This window comes from Ambystoma mexicanum, chromosome 6q (assembly GCF_040938575.1).
Source record: "Ambystoma mexicanum isolate Mex_15411 chromosome 6q, UKY_AmexF1_1, whole genome shotgun sequence".
NCBI classification, from domain to species: Eukaryota; Metazoa; Chordata; class Amphibia; order Caudata; family Ambystomatidae; genus Ambystoma; species Ambystoma mexicanum.
Window position 1 is genome coordinate 1,628,697,587 of NC_090937.1, and position 21,027 is coordinate 1,628,718,613.

Genomic DNA, 21,027 nt, shown 5'->3' on the forward strand with positions numbered 1-21,027 from the left:
GCGTTGGTGGTATAGTGGTGAGCATAGCTGCCTTCCAAGCAGTTGACCCGGGTTCGATTCCCGGCCAACGCAGATCAAATCTTTAAATTGTTCAAAATGCATTTTTTGGAAATCAGACTCATGCTGAAAGCAAAGCTGACACACTTTTCGTGAAAATCAAAACCCCATCCAGGAAAGGTTCTTGCATCCTAGTTTCTGCAACTGTCTATCGGTGAGGGGATTGAAGCGAGCAGGGCTCCTGGCCCCTCCCCGACAAAGCCCTGACGAAGGCCTGACAAAGGCCTATTCGCCTTGCCCTGACGGGCCTTGGTCCCAGCAGGCCACCGAGCACAGCACCTCAGCCTATTAGAGTGAGGTTTCAGGATCTCTCTCATCCTGTAAACCAACATACTGAAGAAGGTGAAACGTGTGGCTGCGCTCCTCACATGCTGAAGCAGCAGCAGCCCTTTCCCTGAAGCAAAGTTCCTTCATTCCTCCCTCCCATAACCCTTAGCAGGGGATTTATGGTAATTGAGTTGAGTTTCCAAACTGGCCCTTCCTTCCTTCCTTCCCATATCTGCCAGCTCGAGAAGGCTTGTTTTGTTGCACCTGGGAAGTAAAGTATCTATTTGCGAGAGAGAGAGAATGAGAGAGAGAGACAGAGAGAGAGAGACAGAGAGAGAAGGGGAAGGGGTGTTGGCAGTTAGGGTGTGAGCTAGAGAAATGAGGCCTGTCTGCAAAAGGCCATGGGATGGGAGTGCGTGGTTGCAGGTTGTTTGGCTTTGTAAGGCCTACTGCCCGCTTCACTCGAAACTGGGTCTAGGGTTGTCGGTTTGTAGGCTGTAAAAGCCCAGAAAAGCTCTTGTTCTCCAACCAGCAGAGTGGCGCAGCGGAAGCGTGCTGGGCCCATAACCCAGAGGTCGATGGATCGAAACCATCCTCTGCTAACTTTTTTCAAATTATGTTTTTGTGTCATGGCATTAGGGCACAAAGAGCTGTAAGTGCCTGGATGCAATGTCATTCCTTGAACTTGCTGCCTCGTTCCACTCTTGCGCTAAATAGGAGAGGGTCCCAGCCCAGCCAACAAAATGTACTGTTCAATCAAACCAAACTTAAAACCAAGCTCCTTTTTTAAGGGGTCCCGGGGAAATGTTGGGCTGACCGGCAAGACCTCATGATGCGAACTGCTTCTGCGTCAAACGCAAGCTTTTTTCATTCCCAGCCAATGACTTATTCTTATTTCTAAGGGCCGCTCCATCAGATAGCCCAGACAGGCAGGCGTTGGTGGTATAGTGGTGAGCATAGCTGCCTTCCAAGCAGTTGACCCGGGTTCGATTCCCGGCCAACGCAGATCAAATCTTTAAATTGTTCAAAATGCATTTTTTGGAAATCAGACTCATGCTGAAAGCAAAGCTGACACACTTTTCGTGAAAATCAAAACCCCATCCAGGAAAGGTTCTTGCATCCTAGTTTCTGCAACTGTCTATCGGTGAGGGGATTGAAGCGAGCAGGGCTCCTGGCCCCTCCCCGACAAAGCCCTGACGAAGGCCTGACAAAGGCCTATTCGCCTTGCCCTGACGGGCCTTGGTCCCAGCAGGCCACCGAGCACAGCACCTCAGCCTATTAGAGTGAGGTTTCAGGATCTCTCTCATCCTGTAAACCAACATACTGAAGAAGGTGAAACGTGTGGCTGCGCTCCTCACATGCTGAAGCAGCAGCAGCCCTTTCCCTGAAGCAAAGTTCCTTCATTCCTCCCTCTCATAACCCTTAGCAGGGGATTTATGGTAATAGAGTTGAGTTTCCAAACTGGCCCTTCCTTCCTTCCTTCCCATATCTGCCAGCTCGAGAAGGCTTGTTTTGTTGCACCTGGGAAGTAAAGTATCTATTTGCGAGAGAGAGAGAATGAGAGAGAGAGACAGAGAGAGAGAGACAGAGAGAGAAGGGGAAGGGGTGTTGGCAGTTAGGGTGTGAGCTAGAGAAATGAGGCCTGTCTGCAAAAGGCCATGGGATGGGAGTGCGTGGTTGCAGGTTGTTTGGCTTTGTAAGGCCTACTGCCCGCTTCACTCGAAACTGGGTCTAGGGTTGTCGGTTTGTAGGCTGTAAAAGCCCAGAAAAGCTCTTGTTCTCCAACCAGCAGAGTGGCGCAGCGGAAGCGTGCTGGGCCCATAACCCAGAGGTCGATGGATCGAAACCATCCTCTGCTAACTTTTTTCAAATTATGTTTTTGTGTCATGGCATTAGGGCACAAAGAGCTGTAAGTGCCTGGATGCAATGTCATTCCTTGAACTTGCTGCCTCGTTCCACTCTTGCGCTAAATAGGAGAGGGTCCCAGCCCAGCCAACAAAATGTACTGTTCAATCAAACCAAACTTAAAACCAAGCTCCTTTTTTAAGGGGTCCCGGGGAAATGTTGGGCTGACCGGCAAGACCTCATGATGCGAACTGCTTCTGCGTCAAACGCAAGCTTTTTTCATTCCCAGCCAATGACTTATTCTTATTTCTAAGGGCCGCTCCATCAGATAGCCCAGACAGGCAGGCGTTGGTGGTATAGTGGTGAGCATAGCTGCCTTCCAAGCAGTTGACCCGGGTTCTATTCCCGGCCAACGCAGATCAAATCTTTAAATTGTTCAAAATGCATTTTTTGGAAATCAGACTCATGCTGAAAGCAAAGCTGACACACTTTTCGTGAAAATCAAAACCCCATCCAGGAAAGGTTCTTGCATCCTAGTTTCTGCAACTGTCTATCGGTGAGGGGATTGAAGCGAGCAGGGCTCCTGGCCCCTCCCCGACAAAGCCCTGACGAAGGCCTGACAAAGGCCTATTCGCCTTGCCCTGACGGGCCTTGGTCCCAGCAGGCCACCGAGCACAGCACCTCAGCCTATTAGAGTGAGGTTTCAGGATCTCTCTCATCCTGTAAACCAACATACTGAAGAAGGTGAAACGTGTGGCTGCGCTCCTCACATGCTGAAGCAGCAGCAGCCCTTTCCCTGAAGCAAAGTTCCTTCATTCCTCCCTCCCATAACCCTTAGCAGGGGATTTATGGTAATTGAGTTGAGTTTCCAAACTGGCCCTTCCTTCCTTCCTTCCCATATCTGCCAGCTCGAGAAGGCTTGTTTTGTTGCACCTGGGAAGTAAAGTATCTATTTGCGAGAGAGAGAGAATGAGAGAGAGAGACAGAGAGAGAGAGACAGAGAGAGAAGGGGAAGGGGTGTTGGCAGTTAGGGTGTGAGCTAGAGAAATGAGGCCTGTCTGCAAAAGGCCATGGGATGGGAGTGCGTGGTTGCAGGTTGTTTGGCTTTGTAAGGCCTACTGCCCGCTTCACTCGAAACTGGGTCTAGGGTTGTCGGTTTGTAGGCTGTAAAAGCCCAGAAAAGCTCTTGTTCTCCAACCAGCAGAGTGGCGCAGCGGAAGCGTGCTGGGCCCATAACCCAGAGGTCGATGGATCGAAACCATCCTCTGCTAACTTTTTTCAAATTATGTTTTTGTGTCATGGCATTAGGGCACAAAGAGCTGTAAGTGCCTGGATGCAATGTCATTCCTTGAACTTGCTGCCTCGTTCCACTCTTGCGCTAAATAGGAGAGGGTCCCAGCCCAGCCAACAAAATGTACTGTTCAATCAAACCAAACTTAAAACCAAGCTCCTTTTTTAAGGGGTCCCGGGGAAATGTTGGGCTGACCGGCAAGACCTCATGATGCGAACTGCTTCTGCGTCAAACGCAAGCTTTTTTCATTCCCAGCCAATGACTTATTCTTATTTCTAAGGGCCGCTCCATCAGATAGCCCAGACAGGCAGGCGTTGGTGGTATAGTGGTGAGCATAGCTGCCTTCCAAGCAGTTGACCCGGGTTCTATTCCCGGCCAACGCAGATCAAATCTTTAAATTGTTCAAAATGTATTTTTTGGAAATCAGACTCATGCTGAAAGCAAAGCTGACACACTTTTCGTGAAAATCAAAACCCCATCCAGGAAAGGTTCTTGCATCCTAGTTTCTGCAACTGTCTATCGGTGAGGGGATTGAAGCGAGCAGGGCTCCTGGCCCCTCCCCGACAAAGCCCTGACGAAGGCCTGACAAAGGCCTATTCGCCTTGCCCTGACGGGCCTTGGTCCCAGCAGGCCACCGAGCACAGCACCTCAGCCTATTAGAGTGAGGTTTCAGGATCTCTCTCATCCTGTAAACCAACATACTGAAGAAGGTGAAACGTGTGGCTGCGCTCCTCACATGCTGAAGCAGCAGCAGCCCTTTCCCTGAAGCAAAGTTCCTTCATTCCTCCCTCCCATAACCCTTAGCAGGGGATTTATGGTAATTGAGTTGAGTTTCCAAACTGGCCCTTCCTTCCTTCCTTCCCATATCTGCCAGCTCGAGAAGGCTTGTTTTGTTGCACCTGGGAAGTAAAGTATCTATTTGCGAGAGAGAGAGAATGAGAGAGAGAGACAGAGAGAGAGAGACAGAGAGAGAAGGGGAAGGGGTGTTGGCAGTTAGGGTGTGAGCTAGAGAAATGAGGCCTGTCTGCAAAAGGCCATGGGATGGGAGTGCGTGGTTGCAGGTTGTTTGGCTTTGTAAGGCCTACTGCCCGCTTCACTCGAAACTGGGTCTAGGGTTGTCGGTTTGTAGGCTGTAAAAGCCCAGAAAAGCTCTTGTTCTCCAACCAGCAGAGTGGCGCAGCGGAAGCGTGCTGGGCCCATAACCCAGAGGTCGATGGATCGAAACCATCCTCTGCTAACTTTTTTCAAATTATGTTTTTGTGTCATGGCATTAGGGCACAAAGAGCTGTAAGTGCCTGGATGCAATGTCATTCCTTGAACTTGCTGCCTCGTTCCACTCTTGCGCTAAATAGGAGAGGGTCCCAGCCCAGCCAACAAAATGTACTGTTCAATCAAACCAAACTTAAAACCAAGCTCCTTTTTTAAGGGGTCCCGGGGAAATGTTGGGCTGACCGGCAAGACCTCATGATGCGAACTGCTTCTGCGTCAAACGCAAGCTTTTTTCATTCCCAGCCAATGACTTATTCTTATTTCTAAGGGCCGCTCCATCAGATAGCCCAGACAGGCAGGCGTTGGTGGTATAGTGGTGAGCATAGCTGCCTTCCAAGCAGTTGACCCGGGTTCTATTCCCGGCCAACGCAGATCAAATCTTTAAATTGTTCAAAATGCATTTTTTGGAAATCAGACTCATGCTGAAAGCAAAGCTGACACACTTTTCGTGAAAATCAAAACCCCATCCAGGAAAGGTTCTTGCATCCTAGTTTCTGCAACTGTCTATCGGTGAGGGGATTGAAGCGAGCAGGGCTCCTGGCCCCTCCCCGACAAAGCCCTGACGAAGGCCTGACAAAGGCCTATTCGCCTTGCCCTGACGGGCCTTGGTCCCAGCAGGCCACCGAGCACAGCACCTCAGCCTATTAGAGTGAGGTTTCAGGATCTCTCTCATCCTGTAAACCAACATACTGAAGAAGGTGAAACGTGTGGCTGCGCTCCTCACATGCTGAAGCAGCAGCAGCCCTTTCCCTGAAGCAAAGTTCCTTCATTCCTCCCTCCCATAACCCTTAGCAGGGGATTTATGGTAATTGAGTTGAGTTTCCAAACTGGCCCTTCCTTCCTTCCTTCCCATATCTGCCAGCTCGAGAAGGCTTGTTTTGTTGCACCTGGGAAGTAAAGTATCTATTTGCGAGAGAGAGAGAATGAGAGAGAGAGACAGAGAGAGAGAGACAGAGAGAGAAGGGGAAGGGGTGTTGGCAGTTAGGGTGTGAGCTAGAGAAATGAGGCCTGTCTGCAAAAGGCCATGGGATGGGAGTGCGTGGTTGCAGGTTGTTTGGCTTTGTAAGGCCTACTGCCCGCTTCACTCGAAACTGGGTCTAGGGTTGTCGGTTTGTAGGCTGTAAAAGCCCAGAAAAGCTCTTGTTCTCCAACCAGCAGAGTGGCGCAGCGGAAGCGTGCTGGGCCCATAACCCAGAGGTCGATGGATCGAAACCATCCTCTGCTAACTTTTTTCAAATTATGTTTTTGTGTCATGGCATTAGGGCACAAAGAGCTGTAAGTGCCTGGATGCAATGTCATTCCTTGAACTTGCTGCCTCGTTCCACTCTTGCGCTAAATAGGAGAGGGTCCCAGCCCAGCCAACAAAATGTACTGTTCAATCAAACCAAACTTAAAACCAAGCTCCTTTTTTAAGGGGTCCCGGGGAAATGTTGGGCTGACCGGCAAGACCTCATGATGCGAACTGCTTCTGCGTCAAACGCAAGCTTTTTTCATTCCCAGCCAATGACTTATTCTTATTTCTAAGGGCCGCTCCATCAGATAGCCCAGACAGGCAGGCGTTGGTGGTATAGTGGTGAGCATAGCTACCTTCCAAGCAGTTGACCCGGGTTCTATTCCCGGCCAGCGCAGATCAAATCTTTAAATTGTTCAAAATGCATTTTTTGGAAATCAGACTCATGCTGAAAGCAAAGCTGACACACTTTTCGTGAAAATCAAAACCCCATCCAGGAAAGGTTCTTGCATCCTAGTTTCTGCAACTGTCTATCGGTGAGGGGATTGAAGCGAGCAGGGCTCCTGGCCCCTCCCCGACAAAGCCCTGACGAAGGCCTGACAAAGGCCTATTCGCCTTGCCCTGACGGGCCTTGGTCCCAGCAGGCCACCGAGCACAGCACCTCAGCCTATTAGAGTGAGGTTTCAGGATCTCTCTCATCCTGTAAACCAACATACTGAAGAAGGTGAAACGTGTGGCTGCGCTCCTCACATGCTGAAGCAGCAGCAGCCCTTTCCCTGAAGCAAAGTTCCTTCATTCCTCCCTCCCATAACCCTTAGCAGGGGATTTATGGTAATTGAGTTGAGTTTCCAAACTGGCCCTTCCTTCCTTCCTTCCCATATCTGCCAGCTCGAGAAGGCTTGTTTTGTTGCACCTGGGAAGTAAAGTATCTATTTGCGAGAGAGAGAGAATGAGAGAGAGAGACAGAGAGAGAGAGACAGAGAGAGAAGGGGAAGGGGTGTTGGCAGTTAGGGTGTGAGCTAGAGAAATGAGGCCTGTCTGCAAAAGGCCATGGGATGGGAGTGCGTGGTTGCAGGTTGTTTGGCTTTGTAAGGCCTACTGCCCGCTTCACTCGAAACTGGGTCTAGGGTTGTCGGTTTGTAGGCTGTAAAAGCCCAGAAAAGCTCTTGTTCTCCAACCAGCAGAGTGGCGCAGCGGAAGCGTGCTGGGCCCATAACCCAGAGGTCGATGGATCGAAACCATCCTCTGCTAACTTTTTTCAAATTATGTTTTTGTGTCATGGCATTAGGGCACAAAGAGCTGTAAGTGCCTGGATGCAATGTCATTCCTTGAACTTGCTGCCTCGTTCCACTCTTGCGCTAAATAGGAGAGGGTCCCAGCCCAGCCAACAAAATGTACTGTTCAATCAAACCAAACTTAAAACCAAGCTCCTTTTTTAAGGGGTCCCGGGGAAATGTTGGGCTGACCGGCAAGACCTCATGATGCGAACTGCTTCTGCGTCAAACGCAAGCTTTTTTCATTCCCAGCCAATGACTTATTCTTATTTCTAAGGGCCGCTCCATCAGATAGCCCAGACAGGCAGGCGTTGGTGGTATAGTGGTGAGCATAGCTGCCTTCCAAGCAGTTGACCCGGGTTCGATTCCCGGCCAACGCAGATCAAATCTTTAAATTGTTCAAAATGCATTTTTTGGAAATCAGACTCATGCTGAAAGCAAAGCTGACACACTTTTCGTGAAAATCAAAACCCCATCCAGGAAAGGTTCTTGCATCCTAGTTTCTGCAACTGTCTATCGGTGAGGGGATTGAAGCGAGCAGGGCTCCTGGCCCCTCCCCGACAAAGCCCTGACGAAGGCCTGACAAAGGCCTATTCGCCTTGCCCTGACGGGCCTTGGTCCCAGCAGGCCACCGAGCACAGCACCTCAGCCTATTAGAGTGAGGTTTCAGGATCTCTCTCATCCTGTAAACCAACATACTGAAGAAGGTGAAACGTGTGGCTGCGCTCCTCACATGCTGAAGCAGCAGCAGCCCTTTCCCTGAAGCAAAGTTCCTTCATTCCTCCCTCCCATAACCCTTAGCAGGGGATTTATGGTAATTGAGTTGAGTTTCCAAACTGGCCCTTCCTTCCTTCCTTCCCATATCTGCCAGCTCGAGAAGGCTTGTTTTGTTGCACCTGGGAAGTAAAGTATCTATTTGCGAGAGAGAGAGAATGAGAGAGAGAGACAGAGAGAGAGAGACAGAGAGAGAAGGGGAAGGGGTGTTGGCAGTTAGGGTGTGAGCTAGAGAAATGAGGCCTGTCTGCAAAAGGCCATGGGATGGGAGTGCGTGGTTGCAGGTTGTTTGGCTTTGTAAGGCCTACTGCCCGCTTCACTCGAAACTGGGTCTAGGGTTGTCGGTTTGTAGGCTGTAAAAGCCCAGAAAAGCTCTTGTTCTCCAACCAGCAGAGTGGTGCAGCGGAAGCGTGCTGGGCCCATAACCCAGAGGTCGATGGATCGAAACCATCCTCTGCTAACTTTTTTCAAATTATGTTTTTGTGTCATGGCATTAGGGCACAAAGAGCTGTAAGTGCCTGGATGCAATGTCATTCCTTGAACTTGCTGCCTCGTTCCACTCTTGCGCTAAATAGGAGAGGGTCCCAGCCCAGCCAACAAAATGTACTGTTCAATCAAACCAAACTTAAAACCAAGCTCCTTTTTTAAGGGGTCCCGGGGAAATGTTGGGCTGACCGGCAAGACCTCATGATGCGAACTGCTTCTGCGTCAAACGCAAGCTTTTTTCATTCCCAGCCAATGACTTATTCTTATTTCTAAGGGCCGCTCCATCAGATAGCCCAGACAGGCAGGCGTTGGTGGTATAGTGGTGAGCATAGCTGCCTTCCAAGCAGTTGACCGGGGTTCTATTCCCGGCCAACGCAGATCAAATCTTTAAATTGTTCAAAATGCATTTTTTGGAAATCAGACTCATGCTGAAAGCAAAGCTGACACACTTTTCGTGAAAATCAAAACCCCATCCAGGAAAGGTTCTTGCATCCTAGTTTCTGCAACTGTCTATCGGTGAGGGGATTGAAGCGAGCAGGGCTCCTGGCCCCTCCCCGACAAAGCCCTGACGAAGGCCTGACAAAGGCCTATTCGCCTTGCCCTGACGGGCCTTGGTCCCAGCAGGCCACCGAGCACAGCACCTCAGCCTATTAGAGTGAGGTTTCAGGATCTCTCTCATCCTGTAAACCAACATACTGAAGAAGGTGAAACGTGTGGCTGCGCTCCTCACATGCTGAAGCAGCAGCAGCCCTTTCCCTGAAGCAAAGTTCCTTCATTCCTCCCTCCCATAACCCTTAGCAGGGGATTTATGGTAATTGAGTTGAGTTTCCAAACTGGCCCTTCCTTCCTTCCTTCCCATATCTGCCAGCTCGAGAAGGCTTGTTTTGTTGCACCTGGGAAGTAAAGTATCTATTTGCGAGAGAGAGAGAATGAGAGAGAGAGACAGAGAGAGAGAGACAGAGAGAGAAGGGGAAGGGGTGTTGGCAGTTAGGGTGTGAGCTAGAGAAATGAGGCCTGTCTGCAAAAGGCCATGGGATGGGAGTGCGTGGTTGCAGGTTGTTTGGCTTTGTAAGGCCTACTGCCCGCTTCACTCGAAACTGGGTCTAGGGTTGTCGGTTTGTAGGCTGTAAAAGCCCAGAAAAGCTCTTGTTCTCCAACCAGCAGAGTGGCGCAGCGGAAGCGTGCTGGGCCCATAACCCAGAGGTCGATGGATCGAAACCATCCTCTGCTAACTTTTTTCAAATTATGTTTTTGTGTCATGGCATTAGGGCACAAAGAGCTGTAAGTGCCTGGATGCAATGTCATTCCTTGAACTTGCTGCCTCGTTCCACTCTTGCGCTAAATAGGAGAGGGTCCCAGCCCAGCCAACAAAATGTACTGTTCAATCAAACCAAACTTAAAACCAAGCTCCTTTTTTAAGGGGTCCCGGGGAAATGTTGGGCTGACCGGCAAGACCTCATGATGCGAACTGCTTCTGCGTCAAACGCAAGCTTTTTTCATTCCCAGCCAATGACTTATTCTTATTTCTAAGGGCCGCTCCATCAGATAGCCCAGACAGGCAGGCGTTGGTGGTATAGTGGTGAGCATAGCTGCCTTCCAAGCAGTTGACCCGGGTTCGATTCCCGGCCAACGCAGATCAAATCTTTAAATTGTTCAAAATGCATTTTTTGTAAATCAGACTCATGCTGAAAGCAAAGCTGACACACTTTTCGTGAAAATCAAAACCCCATCCAGGAAAGGTTCTTGCATCCTAGTTTCTGCAACTGTCTATCGGTGAGGGGATTGAAGCGAGCAGGGCTCCTGGCCCCTCCCCGACAAAGCCCTGACGAAGGCCTGACAAAGGCCTATTCGCCTTGCCCTGACGGGCCTTGGTCCCAGCAGGCCACCGAGCACAGCACCTCAGCCTATTAGAGTGAGGTTTCAGGATCTCTCTCATCCTGTAAACCAACATACTGAAGAAGGTGAAACGTGTGGCTGCGCTCCTCACATGCTGAAGCAGCAGCAGCCCTTTCCCTGAAGCAAAGTTCCTTCATTCCTCCCTCCCATAACCCTTAGCAGGGGATTTATGGTAATTGAGTTGAGTTTCCAAACTGGCCCTTCCTTCCTTCCTTCCCATATCTGCCAGCTCGAGAAGGCTTGTTTTGTTGCACCTGGGAAGTAAAGTATCTATTTGCGAGAGAGAGAGAATGAGAGAGAGAGACAGAGAGAGAGAGACAGAGAGAGAAGGGGAAGGGGTGTTGGCAGTTAGGGTGTGAGCTAGAGAAATGAGGCCTGTCTGCAAAAGGCCATGGGATGGGAGTGCGTGGTTGCAGGTTGTTTGGCTTTGTAAGGCCTACTGCCCGCTTCACTCGAAACTGGGTCTAGGGTTGTCGGTTTGTAGGCTGTAAAAGCCCAGAAAAGCTCTTGTTCTCCAACCAGCAGAGTGGCGCAGCGGAAGCGTGCTGGGCCCATAACCCAGAGGTCGATGGATCGAAACCATCCTCTGCTAACTTTTTTCAAATTATGTTTTTGTGTCATGGCATTAGGGCACAAAGAGCTGTAAGTGCCTGGATGCAATGTCATTCCTTGAACTTGCTGCCTCGTTCCACTCTTGCGCTAAATAGGAGAGGGTCCCAGCCCAGCCAACAAAATGTACTGTTCAATCAAACCAAACTTAAAACCAAGCTCCTTTTTTAAGGGGTCCCGGGGAAATGTTGGGCTGACCGGCAAGACCTCATGATGCGAACTGCTTCTGCGTCAAACGCAAGCTTTTTTCATTCCCAGCCAATGACTTATTCTTATTTCTAAGGGCCGCTCCATCAGATAGCCCAGACAGGCAGGCGTTGGTGGTATAGTGGTGAGCATAGCTGCCTTCCAAGCAGTTGACCCGGGTTCGATTCCCGGCCACCGCAGATCAAATCTTTAAATTGTTCAAAATGCATTTTTTGGAAATCAGACTCATGCTGAAAGCAAAGCTGACACACTTTTCGTGAAAATCAAAACCCCATCCAGGAAAGGTTCTTGCATCCTAGTTTCTGCAACTGTCTATCGGTGAGGGGATTGAAGCGAGCAGGGCTCCTGGCCCCTCCCCGACAAAGCCCTGACGAAGGCCTGACAAAGGCCTATTCGCCCTGCCCTAACGGGCCTTGGTCCCAGCAGGCCACCGAGCACAGCACCTCAGCCTATTAGAGTGAGGTTTCAGGATCTCTCTCATCCTGTAAACCAACATACTGAAGAAGGTGAAACGTGTGGCTGCGCTCCTCACATGCTGAAGCAGCAGCAGCCCTTTCCCTGAAGCAAAGTTCCTTCATTCCTCCCTCCCATAACCCTTAGCAGGGGATTTATGGTAATTGAGTTGAGTTTCCAAACTGGCCCTTCCTTCCTTCCTTCCCATATCTGCCAGCTCGAGAAGGCTTGTTTTGTTGCACCTGGGAAGTAAAGTATCTATTTGCGAGAGAGAGAGAATGAGAGAGAGAGACAGAGAGAGAGAGACAGAGAGAGAAGGGGAAGGGGTGTTGGCAGTTAGGGTGTGAGCTAGAGAAATGAGGCCTGTCTGCAAAAGGCCATGGGATGGGAGTGCGTGGTTGCAGGTTGTTTGGCTTTGTAAGGCCTACTGCCCGCTTCACTCGAAACTGGGTCTAGGGTTGTCGGTTTGTAGGCTGTAAAAGCCCAGAAAAGCTCTTGTTCTCCAACCAGCAGAGTGGCGCAGCGGAAGCGTGCTGGGCCCATAACCCAGAGGTCGATGGATCGAAACCATCCTCTGCTAACTTTTTTCAAATTATGTTTTTGTGTCATGGCATTAGGGCACAAAGAGCTGTAAGTGCCTGGATGCAATGTCATTCCTTGAACTTGCTGCCTCGTTCCACTCTTGCGCTAAATAGGAGAGGGTCCCAGCCCAGCCAACAAAATGTACTGTTCAATCAAACCAAACTTAAAACCAAGCTCCTTTTTTAAGGGGTCCCGGGGAAATGTTGGGCTGACCGGCAAGACCTCATGATGCGAACTGCTTCTGCGTCAAACGCAAGCTTTTTTCATTCCCAGCCAATGACTTATTCTTATTTCTAAGGGCCGCTCCATCAGATAGCCCAGACAGGCAGGCGTTGGTGGTATAGTGGTGAGCATAGCTGCCTTCCAAGCAGTTGACCCGGGTTCGATTCCCGGCCAACGCAGATCAAATCTTTAAATTGTTCAAAATGCATTTTTTGGAAATCAGACTCATGCTGAAAGCAAAGCTGACACACTTTTCGTGAAAATCAAAACCCCATCCAGGAAAGGTTCTTGCATCCTAGTTTCTGCAACTGTCTATCGGTGAGGGGATTGAAGCGAGCAGGGCTCCTGGCCCCTCCCCGACAAAGCCCTGACGAAGGCCTGACAAAGGCCTATTCGCCTTGCCCTGACGGGCCTTGGTCCCAGCAGGCCACCGAGCACAGCACCTCAGCCTATTAGAGTGAGGTTTCAGGATCTCTCTCATCCTGTAAACCAACATACTGAAGAAGGTGAAACGTGTGGCTGCGCTCCTCACATGCTGAAGCAGCAGCAGCCCTTTCCCTGAAGCAAAGTTCCTTCATTCCTCCCTCCCATAACCCTTAGCAGGGGATTTATGGTAATTGAGTTGAGTTTCCAAACTGGCCCTTCCTTCCTTCCTTCCCATATCTGCCAGCTCGAGAAGGCTTGTTTTGTTGCACCTGGGAAGTAAAGTATCTATTTGCGAGAGAGAGAGAATGAGAGAGAGAGACAGAGAGAGAGAGACAGAGAGAGAAGGGGAAGGGGTGTTGGCAGTTAGGGTGTGAGCTAGAGAAATGAGGCCTGTCTGCAAAAGGCCATGGGATGGGAGTGCGTGGTTGCAGGTTGTTTGGCTTTGTAAGGCCTACTGCCCGCTTCACTCGAAACTGGGTCTAGGGTTGTCGGTTTGTAGGCTGTAAAAGCCCAGAAAAGCTCTTGTTCTCCAACCAGCAGAGTGGCGCAGCGGAAGCGTGCTGGGCCCATAACTCAGAGGTCGATGGATCGAAACCATCCTCTGCTAACTTTTTTCAAATTATGTTTTTGTGTCATGGCATTAGGGCACAAAGAGCTGTAAGTGCCTGGATGCAATGTCATTCCTTGAACTTGCTGCCTCGTTCCACTCTTGCGCTAAATAGGAGAGGGTCCCAGCCCAGCCAACAAAATGTACTGTTCAATCAAACCAAACTTAAAACCAAGCTCCTTTTTTAAGGGGTCCCGGGGAAATGTTGGGCTGACCGGCAAGACCTCATGATGCGAACTGCTTCTGCGTCAAACGCAAGCTTTTTTCATTCCCAGCCAATGACTTATTCTTATTTCTAAGGGCCGCTCCATCAGATAGCCCAGACAGGCAGGCGTTGGTGGTATAGTGGTGAGCATAGCTGCCTTCCAAGCAGTTGACCCTGGTTCGATTCCCGGCCAACGCAGATCAAATCTTTAAATTGTTCAAAATGCATTTTTTGGAAATCAGACTCATGCTGAAAGCAAAGCTGACACACTTTTCGTGAAAATCAAAACCCCATCCAGGAAAGGTTCTTGCATCCTAGTTTCTGCAACTGTCTATCGGTGAGGGGATTGAAGCGAGCAGGGCTCCTGGCCCCTCCCCGACAAAGCCCTGACGAAGGCCTGACAAAGGCCTATTCGCCTTGCCCTGACGGGCCTTGGTCCCAGCAGGCCACCGAGCACAGCACCTCAGCCTATTAGAGTGAGGTTTCAGGATCTCTCTCATCCTGTAAACCAACATACTGAAGAAGGTGAAACGTGTGGCTGCGCTCCTCACATGCTGAAGCAGCAGCAGCCCTTTCCCTGAAGCAAAGTTCCTTCATTCCTCCCTCCCATAACCCTTAGCAGGGGATTTATGGTAATTGAGTTGAGTTTCCAAACTGGCCCTTCCTTCCTTCCTTCCCATATCTGCCAGCTCGAGAAGGCTTGTTTTGTTGCACCTGGGAAGTAAAGTATCTATTTGCGAGAGAGAGAGAATGAGAGAGAGAGACAGAGAGAGAGAGACAGAGAGAGAAGGGGAAGGGGTGTTGGCAGTTAGGGTGTGAGCTAGAGAAATGAGGCCTGTCTGCAAAAGGCCATGGGATGGGAGTGCGTGGTTGCAGGTTGTTTGGCTTTGTAAGGCCTACTGCCCGCTTCACTCGAAACTGGGTCTAGGGTTGTCGGTTTGTAGGCTGTAAAAGCCCAGAAAAGCTCTTGTTCTCCAACCAGCAGAGTGGCGCAGCGGAAGCGTGCTGGGCCCATAACCCAGAGGTCGATGGATCGAAACCATCCTCTGCTAACTTTTTTCAAATTATGTTTTTGTGTCATGGCATTAGGGCACAAAGAGCTGTAAGTGCCTGGATGCAATGTCATTCCTTGAACTTGCTGCCTCGTTCCACTCTTGCGCTAAATAGGAGAGGGTCCCAGCCCAGCCAACAAAATGTACTGTTCAATCAAACCAAACTTAAAACCAAGCTCCTTTTTTAAGGGGTCCCGGGGAAATGTTGGGCTGACCGGCAAGACCTCATGATGCGAACTGCTTCTGCGTCAAACGCAAGCTTTTTTCATTCCCAGCCAATGACTTATTCTTATTTCTAAGGGCCGCTCCATCAGATAGCCCAGACAGGCAGGCGTTGGTGGTATAGTGGTGAGCATAGCTGCCTTCCAAGCAGTTGACCCGGGTTCGATTCCCGGCACGCAGATCAAATCTTTAAATTGTTCAAAATGCATTTTTTGGAAATCAGACTCATGCTGAAAGCAAAGCTGACACACTTTTCGTGAAAATCAAAACCCCATCCAGGAAAGGTTCTTGCATCCTAGTTTCTGCAACTGTCTATCGGTGAGGGGATTGAAGCGAGCAGGGCTCCTGGCCCCTCCCTGACAAAGCCCTGACGAAGGCCTGACAAAGGCCTATTCGCCTTGCCCTGACGGGCCTTGGTCCCAGCAGGCCACCGAGCACAGCACCTCAGCCTATTAGAGTGAGGTTTCAGGATCTCTCTCATCCTGTAAACCAACATACTGAAGAAGGTGAAACGTGTGGCTGCGCTCCTCACATGCTGAAGCAGCAGCAGCCCTTTCCCTGAAGCAAAGTTCCTTCATTCCTCCCTCCCATAACCCTTAGCAGGGGATTTATGGTAATTGAGTTGAGTTTCCAAACTGGCCCTTCCTTCCTTCCTTCCCATATCTGCCAGCTCGAGAAGGCTTGTTTTGTTGCACCTGGGAAGTAAAGTATCTATTTGCGAGAGAGAGAGAATGAGAGAGAGAGACAGAGAGAGAGAGACAGAGAGAGAAGGGGAAGGGGTGTTGGCAGTTAGGGTGTGAGCTAGAGAAATGAGGCCTGTCTGCAAAAGGCCATGGGATGGGAGTGCGTGGTTGCAGGTTGTTTGGCTTTGTAAGGCCTACTGCCCGCTTCACTCGAAACTGGGTCTAGGGTTGTCGGTTTGTAGGCTGTAAAAGCCCAGAAAAGCTCTTGTTCTCCAACCAGCAGAGTGGCGCAGCGGAAGCGTGCTGGGCCCATAACCCAGAGGTCGATGGATCGAAACCATCCTCTGCTAACTTTTTTCAAATTATGTTTTTGTGTCATGGCATTAGGGCACAAAGAGCTGTAAGTGCCTGGATGCAATGTCATTCCTTGAACTTGCTGCCTCGTTCCACTCTTGCGCTAAATAGGAGAGGGTCCCAGCCCAGCCAACAAAATGTACTGTTCAATCAAACCAAACTTAAAACCAAGCTCCTTTTTTAAGGGGTCCCGGGGAAATGTTGGGCTGACCGGCAAGACCTCATGATGCGAACTGCTTCTGCGTCAAACGCAAGCTTTTTTCATTCCCAGCCAATGACTTATTCTTATTTCTAAGGGCCGCTCCATCAGATAGCCCAGACAGGCAGGCGTTGGTGGTATAGTGGTGAGCATAGCTGCCTTCCAAGCAGTTGACCCGGGTTCTATTCCCGGCCAACGCAGATCAAATCTTTAAATTGTTCAAAATGCATTTTTTGGAAATCAGACTCATGCTGAAAGCAAAGCTGACACACTTTTCGTGAAAATCAAAACCCCATCCAGGAAAGGTTCTTGCATCCTAGTTTCTGCAACTGTCTATCGGTGAGGGGATTGAAGCGAGCAGGGCTCCTGGCCCCTCCGCGACAAAGCCCTGACGAAGGCCTGACAAAGGCCTATTCGCCTTGCCCTGACGGGCCTTGGTCCCAGCAGGCCACCGAGCACAGCACCTCAGCCTATTAGAGTGAGGTTTCAGGATCTCTCTCATCCTGTAAACCAACATACTGAAGAAGGTGAAACGTGTGGCTGCGCTCCTCACATGCTGAAGCAGCAGCAGCCCTTTCCCTGAAGCAAAGTTCCTTCATTCCTCCCTCCCATAACCCTTAGCAGGGGATTTATGGTAATTGAGTTGAGTTTCCAAACTGGCCCTTCCTTCCTTCCTTCCCATATCTGCCAGCTCGAGAAGGCTTGTTTTGTTGCACCTGGGAAGTAAAGTATCTATTTGCGAGAGAGAGAGAATGAGAGAGAGAGACAGAGAGAGAGAGACAGAGAGAGAAGGGGAAGGGGTGTTGGCAGTTAGGGTGTGAGCTAGAGAAATGAGGCCTGTCTGCAAAAGGCCATGGGATGGGAGTGCGTGGTTGCAGGTTGTTTGGCTTTGTAAGGCCTACTGCCCGCTTCACTCGAAACTGGGTCTAGGGTTGTCGGTTTGTAGGCTGTAAAAGCCCAGAAAAGCTCTTGTTCTCCAACCAGCAGAGTGGCGCAGCGGAAGCGTGCTGGGCCCATAACCCAGAGGTCGATGGATCGAAACCATCCTCTGCTAACTTTTTTCAAATTATGTTTTTGTGTCATGGCATTAGGGCACAAAGAGCTGTAAGTGCCTGGATGCAATGTCATTCCTTGAACTTGCTGCCTCGTTCCACTCTTGCGCTAAAGAGGAGAGGGTCCCAGCCCAGCCAACAAAATGTACTGTTCAATCAAACCAAACTTAAAACCAAGCTCCTTTTTTAAGGGGTCCCGGGGAAATGTTGGGCTGACCGGCAAGACCTCATGATGCGAACTGCTTCTGCGTCAAACGCAAGCTTTTTTCATTCCCAGCCAATGACTTATTCTTATTTCTAAGGGCCGCTCCATCAGATAGCCCAGACAGGCAGGCGTTGGTGGTATAGTGGTGAGCATAGCTGCCTTCCAAGCAGTTGACCCGGGTTCGATTCCCTGCCAACGCAGATCAAATCTTTAAATTGTTCAAAATGCATTTTTTGGAAATCAGACTCATGCTGAAAGCAAAGCTGACACACTTTTCGTGAAAATCAAAACCCCATCCAGGAAAGGTTCTTGCATCCTAGTTTCTGCAACTGTCTATCGGTGAGGGGATTGAAGCGAGCAGGGCTCCTGGCCCCTCCCCGACAAAGCCCTGACGAAGGCCTGACAAAGGCCTATTCGCCTTGCCCTGACGGGCCTTGGTCCCAGCAGGCCACCGAGCACAGCACCTCAGCCTATTAGAGTGAGGTTTCAGGATCTCTCTCATCCTGTAAACCAACATACTGAAGAAGGTGAAACGTGTGGCTGCGCTCCTCACATGCTGAAGCAGCAGCAGCCCTTTCCCTGAAGCAAAGTTCCTTCATTCCTCCCTCCCATAACCCTTAGCAGGGGATTTATGGTAATTGAGTTGAGTTTCCAAACTGGCCCTTCCTTCCTTCCTTCCCATATCTGCCAGCTCGAGAAGGCTTGTTTTGTTGCACCTGGGAAGTAAAGTATCTATTTGCGAGAGAGAGAGAATGAGAGAGAGAGACAGAGAGAGAGAGACAGAGAGAGAAGGGGAAGGGGTGTTGGCAGTTAGGGTGTGAGCTAGAGAAATGAGGCCTGTCTGCAAAAGGCCATGGGATGGGAGTGCGTGGTTGCAGGTTGTTTGGCTTTGTAAGGCCTACTGCCCGCTTCACTCGAAACTGGGTCTAGGGTTGTCGGTTTGTAGGCTGTAAAAGCCCAGAAAAGCTCTTGTTCTCCAACCAGCAGAGTGGCGCAGCGGAAGCGTGCTGGGCCCATAACCCAGAGGTCGATGGATCGAAACCATCCTCTGCTAACTTTTTTCAAATTATGTTTTTGTGTCATGGCATTAGGGCACAAAGAGCTGTAAGTGCCTGGATGCAATGTCATTCCTTGAACTTGCTGCCTCGTTCCACTCTTGCGCTAAATAGGAGAGGGTCCCAGCCCAGCCAACAAAATGTACTGTTCAATCAAACCAAACTTAAAACCAAGCTCCTTTTTTAAGGGGTCCCGGGGAAATGTTGGGCTGACCGGCAAGACCTCATGATGCGAACTGCTTCTGCGTCAAACGCAAGCTTTTTTCATTCCCAGCCAATGACTTATTCTTATTTCTAAGGGCCGCTCCATCAGATAGCCCAGATAGGCAGGCGTTGGTGGTATAGTGGTGAGCATAGCTGCCTTCCAAGCAGTTGACCCGGGTTCGATTCCCGGCCAACGCAGATCAAATCTTTAAATTGTTCAAAATGCATTTTTTGGAAATCAGACTCATGCTGAAAGCAAAGCTGACACACTTTTCGTGAAAATCAAAACCCCATCCAGGAAAGGTTCTTGCATCCTAGTTTCTGCAACTGTCTATCGGTGAGGGGATTGAAGCGAGCAGGGCTCCTGGCCCCTCCCCGACAAAGCCCTGACGAAGGCCTGACAAAGGCCTATTCGCCTTGCCCTGACGGGCCTTGGTCCCAGCAGGCCACCGAGCACAGCACCTCAGCCTATTAGAGTGAGGTTTCAGGATCTCTCTCATCCTGTAAACCAACATACTGAAGAAGGTGAAACGTGTGGCTGCGCTCCTCACATGCTGAAGCAGCAGCAGCCCTTTCCCTGAAGCAAAGTTCCTTCATTCCTCCCTCCCATAACCCTTAGCAGGGGATTTATGGTAATTGAGTTGAGTTTCCAAACTGGCCCTTCCTTCCTTCCTTCCCATATCTGCCAGCTCGAGAAGGCTTGTTTTGTTGCACCTGGGAAGTAAAGTATCTATTTGCGAGAGAGAGAGAATGAGAGAGAGAGACAGAGAGAGAGAGACAGAGAGAGAAGGGGAAGGGGTGTTGGCAGTTAGGGTGTGAGCTAGAGAAATGAGGCCTGTCTGCAAAAGGCCATGGGATGGGAGTGCGTGGTTGCAGGTTGTTTGGCTTTGTAAGGCCTACTGCCCGCTTCACTCGAAACTGGGTCTAGGGTTGTCGGTTTGTAGGCTGTAAAAGCCCAGAAAAGCTCTTGTTCTCCAACCAGCAGAGTGGCGCAGCGGAAGCGTGCTGGGCCCATAACCCAGAGGTCGATGGATCGAAACCATCCTCTGCTAACTTTTTTCAAATTATGTTTTTGTGTCATGGCATTAGGGCACAAAGAGCTGTAAGTGCCTGGATGCAATGTCATTCCTTGAACTTGCTGCCTCGTTCCACTCTTGCGCTAAATAGGAGAGGGTCCCAGCCCAGCCAACAAAATGTACTGTTCAATCAAACCAAACTTAAAACCAAGCTCCTTTTTTAAGGGGTCCCGGGGAAATGTTGGGCTGACCGGCAAGACCTCATGATGCGAACTGCTTCTGCGTCAAACGCAAGCTTTTTTCATTCCCAGCCAATGACTTATTCTTATTTCTAAGGGCCGCTCCATCAGATAGCCCAGACAGGCAGGCGTTGGTGGTATAGTGGTGAGCATAGCTGCCTTCCAAGCAGTTGACCCGGGTTCGATTCCCGGCCAACGCAGATCAAATCTTTAAATTGTTCAAAATGCATTTTTTGGAAATCAGACTCATGCTGAAAGCAAAGCTGACACTTTTCGTGAAAATCAAAACCCCATCCAGGAAAGGTTCTTGCATCCTAGTTTCTGCAACTGTCTATCGGTGAGGGGATTGAAGCGAGCAGGGCTCCTGGCCCCTCCCCGACAAAGCCCTGACGAAGGCCTGACAAAGGCCTATTCGCCTTGCCCTGACGGGCCTTGGTCCCAGCAGGCCACCGAGCACAGCACCTCAGCCTATTAGAGTGAGGTTTCAGGATCTCTCTCATCCTGTAAACCAACATACTGAAGAAGGTGAAACGTGTGGCTGCGCTCCTCACATGCTGAAGCAGCAGCAGCCCTTTCCCTGAAGCAAAGTTCCTTCATTCCTCCCTCTCATAACCCTTAGCAGGGGATTTATGGTAATAGAGTTGAGTTTCCAAACTGGCCCTTCCTTCCTTCCTTCCCATATCTGCCAGCTCGAGAAGGCTTGTTTTGTTGCACCTGGGAAGTAAAGTATCTATTTGCGAGAGAGAGAGAATGAGAGAGAGAGACAGAGAGAGAGAGACAGAGAGAGAAGGGGAAGGGGTGTTGGCAGTTAGGGTGTGAGCTAGAGAAATGAGGCCTGTCTGCAAAAGGCCATGGGATGGGAGTGCGTGGTTGCAGGTTGTTTGGCTTTGTAAGGCCTACTGCCCGCTTCACTCGAAACTGGGTCTAGGGTTGTCGGTTTGTAGGCTGTAAAAGCCCAGAAAAGCTCTTGTTCTCCAACCAGCAGAGTGGCGCAGCGGAAGCGTGCTGGGCCCATAACCCAGAGGTCGATGGATCGAAACCATCC

At 50.1% G+C, this 21,027-nt stretch overlaps 7 non-coding genes across 7 annotated transcripts; all 7 read left to right on the forward strand.

The window, feature by feature from the left end:
- TRNAG-UCC (transfer RNA glycine (anticodon UCC)) lies at positions 1 to 72 on the forward strand. The gene has a single exon. It is a non-coding gene; the product is annotated as a tRNA-Gly (tRNA).
- Positions 73 to 1,257: 1,185 nt separating this feature from the next.
- Positions 1,258 to 1,329, forward strand: TRNAG-UCC (transfer RNA glycine (anticodon UCC)). Its single transcript has one exon. It is a non-coding gene; the product is annotated as a tRNA-Gly (tRNA).
- Positions 1,330 to 7,542: 6,213 nt separating this feature from the next.
- On the forward strand, positions 7,543 to 7,614 carry TRNAG-UCC (transfer RNA glycine (anticodon UCC)). The gene has a single exon. It is a non-coding gene; the product is annotated as a tRNA-Gly (tRNA).
- A 2,442-nt stretch (positions 7,615 to 10,056) lies between these two features.
- On the forward strand, positions 10,057 to 10,128 carry TRNAG-UCC (transfer RNA glycine (anticodon UCC)). Its single transcript has one exon. It is a non-coding gene; the product is annotated as a tRNA-Gly (tRNA).
- A 2,442-nt stretch (positions 10,129 to 12,570) lies between these two features.
- TRNAG-UCC (transfer RNA glycine (anticodon UCC)) lies at positions 12,571 to 12,642 on the forward strand. The gene has a single exon. It is a non-coding gene; the product is annotated as a tRNA-Gly (tRNA).
- Positions 12,643 to 18,853: 6,211 nt separating this feature from the next.
- On the forward strand, positions 18,854 to 18,925 carry TRNAG-UCC (transfer RNA glycine (anticodon UCC)). Its single transcript has one exon. It is a non-coding gene; the product is annotated as a tRNA-Gly (tRNA).
- A 1,185-nt stretch (positions 18,926 to 20,110) lies between these two features.
- TRNAG-UCC (transfer RNA glycine (anticodon UCC)) lies at positions 20,111 to 20,182 on the forward strand. The gene has a single exon. It is a non-coding gene; the product is annotated as a tRNA-Gly (tRNA).
- Positions 20,183 to 21,027: the final 845 nt, after the last annotated feature.